We start from the raw sequence: 12,987 nt of genomic DNA on the forward strand, positions 1-12,987 counted from the left end.
CACAGGAATGCCACAAGATGGCTCACATTTGTGAAGGGAGCCCAGCAATACTTGGCATCTGCAGACTCTGAGAGAATAACTAACCCAGTCACCGTTTCCATCTCAGATCATGCTACATTTCTGTCAATGACTCTATTAAATCATTCAGAAGCTGCATGATTAAAAAAGGAAAAAAAAAAAAAAAGCAAGAACATGTGAGCATCAGTTAAAACCAGAATGGAGAAGTCAGTGCCCCATCTTTTTTCAAGATTTGAGAAGTTGTACGCCACCCAATGGTGCACACATCTCATTAGCACACAGTTGTGATTACTAATTATGGAGCAATATTTTAATTATGCTATTTACTTATGTAATTAGAAAATAATATAAATTATAAATTATAATTATGTCATTATTTATGTAACTAATCATGGAAACTTTTTTTAATGTGAATTTTTTTTTTTTTTCAAACAGTTCATCGGTTGTTGGAACATAAATACTTACGAAGTGGCTTGGACTTACCTACTAGCAGATACTTCTTTTGGTTTGGGGACTTTGAATTCATCACAGGAATTGATTTGGGTCCTCTGAGAAGTAGATGCCATTACAGAGTTGAAACTATGGGAGGTGCTTTGGGGGTAATGCCTGTGACAAGTAAAGAAGAGGGGAAGAGAAGTAGATAAAGAAATCATGGAGATTATGATGCAGGCCTAGTAACTCCAGTAGAAGGAGAGGCAGGAGAAAGGCCTGGATAGGAGAAGAACAGGCAAGGTTACAGCTCCAAGAAAGTCTTTGCAAGCCCAAAAGGGGGCTCAGATATAAGAATGGCCCATGGAAGAGTTCTGCCTGGAGAAGAAATGGCCAAACCCTGATTTCTTATTGTGTTCAGCCATTTGCTGCAATTCAGCTGCCCGGGGACAATGTGACTTAAAGCAGATCCAAGCACTGCAGGGGAAGGAACCAGTTCTCTGCTCCCCACACAGCATCTCTCTCTCGCAGGACTCACTGAGCAGTGCTGTCTACTCTTGGAGTTGCAAGGGTATATGGAAAGGATCAGAGAGGAGCTCTTTCATGGGCTTCTCTTCCCGAGCAGAATTTAGAAGAGGGAGGCCTTCTGGAGGACTAGCTCCCCACCATCATTGCCTTAGTTGTGAGGCTACAACTACTATTCGTTGTCTTCCCCTTACCTTCCCATTCTGAACTGCCCCTACCCTCAGCTCTCACCCCTGCAGTTTTGGGTAGCTTACTGATAGTATAGCCCTAAGAGACCCATTGTTAAAGTAATGATCCTTGTTTATTACATCTTCCTCAGACCCCACTGGCTACACTTTTCCATCCATAATTATCATTGGGCAAAAGAGTACCAAAAGATGCCTAGGCTCATATCAACCCAATATCCTACTTCCTGCTTCCAATCTATAAAAGCAGATCTACTCTCTCTTATGATTAACTAAAGGGATAAAGGGACATATATATGACTGGGTTTCCCTCTAAACAAGTGGAAAGGGGAAAAAAATGAGAAAAGAACAAGGAAAAAATCCAAAAGATAGAAAGAAATGATAGGAAGGGAAAAAAGACACATAAAAAAGGAAAAATAAGAATACACAATAAGTAAGAAGTTAAAAATAATTTAAATTAAACAGTGACCACAATATATATATATATATATATATATATATATATATATATATATAATCAGTGGGCTGAATCTCCAGTTGAAAGTACAGGTTTAAGTCTGATTAAAACAATATAATAAAAGAATAACAAATAAAAGAAACACATTCATCATTCATAAGAGAGAAACCTTGAGGAATAGAGTAGAGAAAATTTAAATCTCAGGATAAGAAAAAAGAGACACTAGGTGCACACAAACAAAAAGAAACCTGGTGTAGTTATAGTAATTTTAGATCAAATACCATTTAATAAAAAAAAGCTGTATTAATAAAATAATAAAACATTTAGTTCAACAGGAAGACATGACAGTTTTAAACTAACACATAATAAAATAGTCTCAAAAATACATAAAGGATAAATCAACAGGCTTCAAAAGAAAATGGATTCATCTGCCATCCTAGTGAGAAGATTTAACATACATATTTCAATAGATGACAGAGCACAGTAACAAAAAGGACAAATTAACAAAACATAGGGACATAAAATATTTGAATATTATAAGTGAAAAATTCATCTGATGGGTATAAATAGAAACCTGTCCCATCAGTTGAAGACAAGTTATTCCTAAACAACACACATGGAACAATTATGACAAAATGCTAGTCCAGAAAGCCCTCAAAAAGATATGAAAGGACCTGTAACACACAGAGCATTTGCCTGCTCTGACATCAATAAAATAAAATTAGAAATCATAACAAAAAAGATAATTAGAAATACCCCATATATTTAGAAATTATAAATCATGTTCTAAATAACTCATGGGTCAGAGAATAAATCATAAGGGAAATTAAAAAATTAAAACAGAATTATAACAGAATAATTGTGAATAAATCTATGTTCTGTAGCTAAAGCTAAATTCTCAAAAGAATGTGGTAGCTTTGCACACTTACAAAGAAAGTCTCAGACTTAATGAATCAATTACCCAACCTAGGAAATTATCTAAGGAGAACTAAGATAAGCCAAAAGAAAACAAAAAGAGAGAAAAAAATGAAAGAGGAGATTATTTTCTAGAAATATAAAACTTCCAAAACTACCTCAAGAAAAAATATCCAGCATCATACTGAAACAATTTTAAAAATGGACTCCGTGAATAAAATTTTTCTTCTATTTTTCCCTACAAAATACAAAAATAGGCACTTGATTTCTGCGTCAAATCCTACCACTCAAATAATACTTTCAGAATATAGGAACAAAGAGAAATACTCAATATAAACTTCATATCCAAATTGAAAAAGGACAATACAAAAAAAAAAAACCAAATCCACAGATCTATCTCATATATGCATATAGATCTAAAAATCATAAACAAAATATTAGCAAATAAAATCAGTATTATATGTTTTAAAAATAAGAAAATTCATCAAGAAAAATAGAGAAAGCAATCTTCTAGGAAAATAAAGTGGGCTTAATATCAGAAAACTGATTGATGTAATTCAATGCATTAGAGATTAAACAAGAAAAACAATATTCTTTTCTCAATAAATGCAGAGAAAAATTAGATGACACTCAACTTCCATTTATAGTTTAAAATAGAACAAGCATCTTAGCGAATTATAACCAAAGAATTTCCTTAAGATAATAAAAGAATTTTCCAGGGGTCTCTCACATTTCTGCACATCTTGTGGGCAGACACATTAGCTGCCTTTGTTTTGGACGATGTTTTTCAAAGATGCTTATATTGCAAACAACCTTGAAATATAGTGAATCCATCCAAAGGGCAGATTTGTTTATTGTTTAGTAGAAGAAAGATAATAGCTCAACCAAAGTGGTGGTGTACGTAACCCCCGCCTCCATTACTCCACAAAGATCAACAATTAAACCACTTATTCATGAGCAAAAACACCCCAGGGATGGGTCTGGAGTCCACTTAGGAAACTTTACTGAAACAGTGGAGCAAAAACAAAACAAAATAAACAAACAAACAAAAAACTCTGAGAATAGCTTCACCAAAAGGGAAGGAAAACAGCTTTGTTTCACTGCACTATTGATTCCTCAGGCTGGCTGTGCTAGGCCGGTGCTGAGAAGGAACTCCCCACTTAGAAAAAGTTCCCTTCACGGAGAAAGGGAGACTAGAGTGAGTGACCAAATTCCCCAGCCTTTCAGAGCACCCTACAAAGGACCTGCTTCCTCTTCACTCTACCTGGAATTCAGCAAAGCTGAGATGGGCACAAACACAGGAGCAACCAAGATTCCCAGGGAGCTGCTCTGCAGGCAACTGGACACCAGCTTTTGCCACAGAAGAAATCAAAAGCTAACACCACCACCACAGGCCCTCTGCAGGTTTTACTGGGTTTGGGTCCAAAAGGTATTCACATTTACAAGGTATTAACGCCGTGATTCCCTCCTGACTCCCTCCATCCCAACTGCCCTTGTAGGAGCCACAACCATACCAGCAGCCAGCCCTGGTTTCTGTGCAAAACACCTGCCTACACCCCCGAATTTTCCCCCACTATCATGTGTGCATTTGTTTTTGCATCTGCCCACAGATGGCCTGATGCCCATCTCAGGCCTGCACCACCATTCATCTTGGGGGAAACCGTGTAGCTGTAAGACTTCACACTGACATCCAGAACCTCTTCAGCTACCTGAAGCTTGCCCTGTCCTTGTCACTGGCTGGCATGACAGAGCTCACTTGTTCTACCCTCTTCCTGACACCAGCCTCCACTGCTGTGCACCTGTGGAAAGACCTGTCATCCACATTAAAGCATGCCAGCATCCAGGATCCTTATAGCTGGCAGTGTGACTGCATATGGTCTCAACCATTGCCTTTGGGACTGGACCCCACCACTACATGTTTATAACCAGCTCCTGCTACTAGACAAGCACCTACAACTGGTCCCTGCATCTGAGTCTACACCACCGAATCTAGCCACCACCACTGCCTGCCCTAGTCTTTATTCGCTGAGGACCCCAATAGCTCTTGAACGCACTGTAGATCCTCACAGTGCTAGCTAAGGACCACACAGTTGTCCATGTTGTGGACCGCGTCAAATTGAGATGAAGATATATCAACGACTCCCCGACCCAAAATTTAGAGCCACCACAAAACCCTACACTTGATATCTGCACCACTAGACACAGAATCACAGAACATTCCAGCACACCCCCACTTGTAGGGGAAGGGTTTTCTTACCGAAGTCAATCTATAAAGTCTAGAAGTGACTGCTTTTTCAAATGTGTAGACACCTATGCAAGGCTACAGGGGTCATGAAACTTAAGGGTAACATGACAGCATAAATGGAACATAGAAGACTTTCAATAACTGACCTCAAAGAAATGAAAATACATAAAGTGCCCAACGAAGAATTCAAAAAAATTGTTTTAAACATGCTGTAAGAGAACACAGATAAATAATTTGATTAAATCGATTAAAAAAAAACACAACTAAGAAATTCCACACAGAAATAGAAAACATGAAAAAGAACAGAATTTTTGGAATTGAAAATGCAATGGCCAAATAGAATAATTTAATACAGAGCTTCAACAGTAGACTTGACCAGAAAGAAGAAATAATCAATCAGCTTTATAACAGAGTGATTGAAATTATTCAATAAGAGGAAGGAAAAAATGAAAAAAAAGAAAGGAATGAAGAAAGCCCATGAGCATGGGACCATTAAGAGAAACAAAGTATGCGCCAGAAGTAAAAGAGAGGAAGAAGGGGGCAGAAAGCTTATTTAATGGAATGATGGCTGAGAACTTCCCAAACCTGGGGAGAAATTTGGACAATGGAGTTAATAAAGCTAATAGGCCACCCCAAAATTTTAATACAAAACAGTTTTCTCTGAGACATATTATAATAAAACTCTTTAAAACTGAGGACACAGGGAGAAATTTTAAAAGCAACCAGTGAAAATAAATTCTCATACAAGGGAACCCTCCTAAGGTTATCAGCAGATTCCTCACTGGAAATCTTATAGGTCAGGAGAAACTTTTCAGGCCAGGAGAGAATGGGGTAATATAAACAACATTCTGGAAGAAAGAAACCGCCAACCAATAATACTCTAACCAGCAAAGTTGTTCTTCAAAACTGAAGGCAAAGGGCACCTAGGTGGCTGAGTTGGTTAAAAGTCCAACTATGAGGATGGGATCAAGCCCTACATCAGCCTCCGTGCTCAGCAGGGATCTGTTTGATATTCTCTCTCTTCTGCCCCTCCCCCTCACAAGAGAGAGCTTGTGTGATCTCTCTCTCTTTCTCTCTCTAATAAATAAATAAATATATATATTTTTTTTAAATGAAGGCAAAATAAAGACTTTCCCTAACAAAAGCTGAGGGAGTTCATTCCATTTAGACTGGTCTTATGTTGCACAGAAGTCTTCAAGCTAAAAGGAAGGATACTAAGTAGTAACATGAGAATATGTAATACTATACAACACCCTGGTAAAGAAAATATATATTCAGATTCAGAATATTCTAACTCACTTAACTCTAGTAAAATGCTTAAAAGACAAAAGTGCTTAAAATAGCCATTTCAATAAATGGTGCTGGGAGAACTGGATATCCACATGCAAAAGAACGAAATTTGACCCCTGTTTAACACCACTCACAAAAATTAACTTGAAATGGATTAAGGACTTAAACACAAGGCATGAAACTGTAAAATTCCTAGAAGAAAATGCAAGGGACACATTCCTTGATGTCAGTCTTGCCAGTGATTTTTTTTGGATGTTTGTGACATCAAATGTACAAGCAACAAAAACAAAAGTCCAAAAAGTGAAACTACATTGAAATAAAAATCACCACACAGTTAAAGAGACAATGAACAAATGGAAAAGCATTTCAAATGGCAAAAAAAAATTTTTTTCAAACCACATATCTGATAGATTTAATATCCAAATATATGAGGAACTCATACAGTTCAATAACAAAAAAAAGTCCAATTAAAAAATAAGAAGAGGAATTAAACAGACATTTTCCCAGAGAAGACATATAAATGGCCAATAAGTACATGAAAAGATATTCAATATCACTAATCATCAGGAAATTACAAATCATAAGATAATGTATCACACCTGTTAGAATGGCTATTATCAAACAGATAAGAAATAACAAATGTTGCTAAGTATGTGGAGAAATGTGAACTCTTGTGTACTATTGGTAGAAATGTAAATTAGTATGGCTGTATGGAAAAGAATACAAAGATGCCTTTTAAAATTCAAAATATAACTGCCATATGAGCTAGCAATCTTATTTCTGAGTATTTATCTAAGAGAAATGAAATCACCATATCTAAGAGATAACTGTACTCTCATATTCATTGCAGCATTAATGGCAATAGCCAAGACATGAAAACAACCTAAATGTCCATCAGTGGATAAATGGATAAAGAGGATGTGGTATATCTAGATAGATAGATAGATAGATAGATAGATAGATAGATAGATATAGATAGATATAGATAGATAGATAGATAGATAGATATAGTGGAATTATATTTAGCCATTAAAAAAAAGGAAATTCTGGGGCACCTAGGTGGCTCAGTTGGTTCAATGTCCAACTCTTGATTTTGGCTCAGGTCATGATCTCAGGGGTCCGGGGATCAAGCCCTGCATCGGGCTCTGGGCTCTGCTTGAGGACTCTCCCCCTCTACCCTTCTTGTGCACTCTCTCTCTCTCTCTCAGACAAATAAATAAATAAAATATTTTTAAAAAATAAAGAGGGTGCCTGGGTGGCTCAGTGGGTTAAAGCCTCTGCCTTCGGCTTAGGTCATGATCTCAGGGTCCTGGGATCAAGTCCTGCATCGGGCTCTCTGCTCGGCAGGGAGCCTGCTTCCCTTCCTCTCTTTCTGCCCGCCTCTCCTTCTATTTGTGATCTCTCTCTGTCAAATAAATAAATAAAATCTTTAAAAAAATAAAGAAAAGAGGAAATTCTGCCATTTATGACTGCATGCATGGACCTTAACGGCATTATGCTAAGTGATATAGGTCAGACAGAGAAAGACAAATACTGTATGATCTCATTTATATACAGAACATAAAAACATCAAACTCATAGAAGCAGGAGCAGAGGCAGGGGCAGAGGAGTGAGAGGCAGGGGCAGATGTTGATCAAAGAATGCAAACTCCCAGGTAGAAGGTAAGTAAGTTCTGGGGACCTAATGAATGCAGTGGTGACTGTAATTAACAATACTGTATTGTATACTTGATTGTTGCTATGAGAGCAGAGCTTTAACGTTCTTACATTATAACAGCAACAAAATGGTAATTATATGAGGTGAAGGATGTGTTAACTAACCTTATTATGACAACATTTCATAACATATACATAAATCATCATATTATGCACTTAAACCTACACAGTGTTATGTGTCAATTTCTCAGTATATCTGGGGTCAGGGGAGGAAAGATGGAAAGAAAGTGCTTATAGAGGTACACAGCATTCATTTTAAATGTTCTGATAAAGGAATACCTAAGCAAAGACCTGAAAGAAGTGAGGGGTTAAGCCGTGTAGATATCGGAAGCAAGAACTTTCCAGGAAGACATAAAATTAAGTGTAAAGCAAAACCTGGACTAGAGAAGCAAATGAGGTGCTTCGGTTGCAAAATGTAAGGAAGCCACTGACTCCCAGCTCGTGCAAATAACAGTTGACCCTAGTGAGGACCTGGAGGCAAGCTGTACCTGGCAAGTTTCAGCAACTATAGGTGATCAGTGTGCCAGAGCAATGGAACTGATAGGAGAGCAGCTGCTGAGGTCAGAGGTGCAAGGAGGCCACCTTAGGACTCCCAGGCATTGCTTTGGGAGTCCTAAGAAGATTGGCTTTGATCTCAGTAAGATGAACAGTCATTGTAAGGTTTAGGGCTGAGAAGAGCTCTAACACAAGTTTTAAAAGAAAAAAAAAAAAAAAGAAGAGGAATAAAAATTACGAAAGAATGAAATAAAACTGCCCTCTTAGCAAGTGATATAAATTACCATAGAAAAACTAAAAATATCAACAGCATGTTGGAAAAATCAGAGACGAATGGTTGTTGGATTTGAAATCAACAATTAAACTAATAACGTTCCTTTATGACAGAAATACCAAGAAGAAAATATTATAGAAACGAATATCTGATTTATAAGAACAAATGAAAAAAATCTGTGCACTAACTGAACAATATCCACAGTCTTTATGCATAAAATTTTAAAAAGTTATTAAGACATAAAGAAAGATTGGAATAAATTGAGTTGTGTCTTATGTACAGAATTTCATATTTAAAGACATCAATTGTATCAAAAAATCAATGGATTTAATAAAAAAAGAGAGAGAGAGAGAGAATGTGTCCTCTTGTGGCAAAGTTCAGAGAGGCTCATTGTCCATTACAAAAGTTTCAAGTGCCTTAAGCTTGTGTTTCCTCTCTTACAACGCAACTCACCCTGTGTGCAGGCATTCGCATACCCTCTTCACCTCATCCTGTGGGAAGTGGGGTTTGGAGAACCTACACAAAAATGATGACATTCTTGCTACTTCTATTAGCTATGAGAAAGAGATATCCTCTGCCTCTTTCTGGTAGTTTCATGTTCTCCAACAGCATCTGTGTAACTACGGCAAACTCATTTGTTAACTAGCAGGTAGGTTGTCCATATGGGAGAAAGTGAAATTGGATTCCCACCTGAAACCACGCATCAAAATCAAATTCAGGCTGATTAAAGGCTTCCATGCAAAAGCGAAATATTTAAGACTTTAAGATGACCTTTTAGGAGAATCTTTATGACCTCAAGGCAAAGAAGAATTTGTGTCAGAGAAGCTGGAATTGTAATAAAAATTGATAAATTTAAATCCTTTAATATAGCAAGTTTCAATTTATAAAAAGGTCATGATGATAGTGAAAAGATAAACCATAAAATGGGCGAAGATATTGCTGATACCTGTAATTGACAAAGGAGTAGTATTTAGAATAAGTAAAGAACTCCTAAAATTATCCAAAAGAGAAAAACAAATCAGTGTTTTAAGAAAGACAAATGGTATGAAAAGACATTTTACTGAAGGTATATAAAAGGCTCTTAAATACATGGAAAGGGTCTCAAATCTTATTTGGAGTCATGGAAAGGCAAATTATAATTACAATGAGGTACCTTTTCCCACCTATTGAATTGTCAAATATTTTCTTTAAAAGCCAGTTTATATCCAACATTGAATAGGATGTGAGATATCAGAAACTTTATGGCTGGTAGGTAGGTAAATTTGTACATCTTTTTGGAAAATGTTTGGCATTAAAGCTGAACATGCATGTACCTTTCAATCCCCCAAGTCCGATCCTAGGTATACAGCCACAGAAGTGGTTGCACAAATGAACCAAGGGATCTTTAAAATGCCCACGGCCACATTGTCCATAATAGCAAATCCTGGAATCAGCCGGTAACCTTAAGTAGCAGCAATGGACAAATAAAGGGTACCACATTCACACAATGAAGTGCAGCACTAAAAATCAATTAGTAACTCTGCATGAATTAATATGAATGGATCTAAAAAGTATAACATTGAAAAAAGGAAATATAATACAGTATATTTACTGATTAAAAAGTTCTAAAACAGATGAAAAAAATAAGGTGAAAAAGGTTCTAAAACAGGTGAAAAAAAATAAGGTAGTACACATATATGAATATAATTGGAATGAAAAAGTAACTAAAGTATTGGCATAAAAATCAAGATAATATTATGGTCGTCTTTTCTGAGAAAGAAGGAGCACCTTGTGTTGAGGGTATAGGGACAATTTCTAAGGACAGAAAATGCTTTGTTGCCTAATCTTGGCTGTGGGTCCAAGACCATTAAGTTAATTGTTATTCTTTTAAAAAATGTAGGGTGCACTCATTTTATAGGTATAACGTATTTCACAGTAAAATTTCAAAGACATTTTAAATAGAATGATGTGATAATTTCTTCAACATATACAGTATGAAATATAGAAAGCCGAAATGTCCTCTGGAGTCAACAGAGACCAACTACCCTTTTAAAATCATGTTTTGGCATTACAGCTCAAATATCTCTCCCGAAAGTCATTTCCCACTGTGATGTAGCATACATCTCACACACGCTTCTCTCGTTGCTTCCAAAATTGGGCTCTCTGGCTCATGGACATGCCTTTCCTCTCCTGTTTTTTTTTCTTTTTTTTAAGTGAAATTAGGAGATATGTGTGCTTTTTTTTTTTTTTAAGATTTTATTTATTTATTTTAATGGATAGAGACACAGTAGAAAGGGAACACAAGCAGGGGGGTGTGGGAGAGGGAGAAAGAGGCTCCCGGCAGAGTAGGGAGTCCACTGTAGGATTCGATCCCAGAACCCTGGGATCATGAGCTGAGCCAAAGGCAGAGGCTTTACGACAAGCCACCCAGGTGCCCCAGGAGATGTGTGTTCTTTTGCAGGCAAAGGCTAAGAGGCAACTACCAACTCTAGTGCTTTTAGCTTTTAAGGGTGTCCATTTTTCTGAGGTTATACAATACTTCACTGTGAGTTAATATTATAAAAGTAGTGTGATGGGTCAAACAGGCAATCCTGAGGGATATCTGGGCAGATGTCAGGGTAACGCCACACTCAAAATAGCACCAGATTATGATACCTCCAGGACACAGAAAAGTAATTTTTACAGCACAGAGTCTGACTCTTGTCCCCATATCAAAACTTCAACTCACTTCATCTCTGTCTTATCATTTTTCTTTGGCCAAAGATATCTATTGATTCTTTCATTCATGCATTCATAGAAAATCTAAAGCCAGGGTGTTAAAGGATGGTGAAAGCACCTATCAGAGAGAGAAGTAAGGGAAAAGACTGGATTCCTCAAACAAATTAGAAATTTTGATTACCACTGCTCGAGGCCAGCAATATTTGTGTGTTTCAGGCCCAAGGGTGCCAGGCCGACTGTGGAAAAGACAAAATTAATTAATGTTTTCTGAGATTAATTAGAAAATTAAATGGAAGTATAATGAAAACCAGCATGGCTTAGCTCACTGGATTTATAACTGTGTGCCACTAAAATTTCAGAGTTGTTCAAAAATTTCTATGTATTACTTGAATAAAAATGCAGTGAGGGGCTACCTGGGTGGCTCAGTGGGTTAAGCCTCTGCCTTCAGCTCAGGTCATGATCTCAGGGTCCTGGGATTGAGCCCCACATTGGGCTCTCTGCTCAGAAGGGAGCCTGCTTCCTCCTCTCTCTCTGCCTGCCTCTCTGCCTACTTGTGATCTCTCTCTGCCAAATAAATAAACAAATAAGTCTTTTTAAAAAATGCAGTTAGATTAGCTGTAGTCTCTCCCCCCCCACCCCAGCCAACTCTAGCACCTAAATCCATGCAGAACTACTAGGGCCTTCACAGTATTATAAAGCATACAGCTATCTGAGAGCTCTGGTCTCAGTTAAAGTTCTTCAAAGCAACTTTATGTGGTATAAATTTAAATGCTCCAATTTTGGGGGTGGAATTTTGGAATATTGCCACACACTATTTTGTTGGCCTCTCTGCTGGATGGTCCTTCTGGATTTCACATGCTTTTTTACAGCTGAAACATTTTTGGTCAATGCATGATATCTTCCATCAACCAGAAGAGGCATGAGAAAAACAAGCCAGTGGGGGTGTACAAAAGAGTCAGAGAAGCAAGACTTCAAATTTGCCACATGGAAGTTATGTGACAGAAGTTTTCACCTTCTTTGAAGATGATTCTTATTTTCTGCAAAATGGGTTTATTTTTAAATGTTCCACATGTCCATTTTAAGCTGTCAAGTAATGGGAAAACAAAACAAAACAAAACAAAACAGGAATTAGCCAATTATCATATGACAATCCCCATCGATGGGGGTTTTATTCTAACTTGATATGACTGGCACCTAAGGGAATTCAATAACTGAAAATATAAGAATTTTAAATTCAAGTTTAAGTGCATACAATTCTGAGTAAATGCAACTTTCATCAGACTTTAGACACACCTTCTGCTAGGGGTCTTGCTCAAAGCTTACCTCTGCCCACTTTTCAAACCCAGCTTTTCTGAGCTTATTTGTTTTCTGCTCTCTTTCTAGTGCATGTATATGTAGATGCTATCATAGAATGCATATTTGGATAAAGAAAAGAACAACCTAACTCTCCCGCTGGACACCAGCCAGGCAATCTCCAGACCCAGGAGAACACAGCAGATAACTCCTCCTGGAATGTAGTATGTTTTGAAAGCCTGTGAGTAGCATTAGAGCAGAGAATTTCTCCCATTTCCATGCCTGCCCTTTTTTGTCCTGATTTTTTTGGAGGAGAGTAGTCTATTAGTAGTTGCATTGTTATTGTTTTAAACACATCTGCTACAATATGAACAATGGTCACGGTGAGAAATATTCTTAAGTTTTGAGATGTTTGATTCATGCAATTTAAATAAAAGGTGTCATGTAAA

The sequence above is a fragment of the Mustela erminea genome, chromosome 7, assembly GCF_009829155.1.
Source record: "Mustela erminea isolate mMusErm1 chromosome 7, mMusErm1.Pri, whole genome shotgun sequence".
Classification (NCBI taxonomy): Eukaryota; Metazoa; Chordata; class Mammalia; order Carnivora; family Mustelidae; genus Mustela; species Mustela erminea.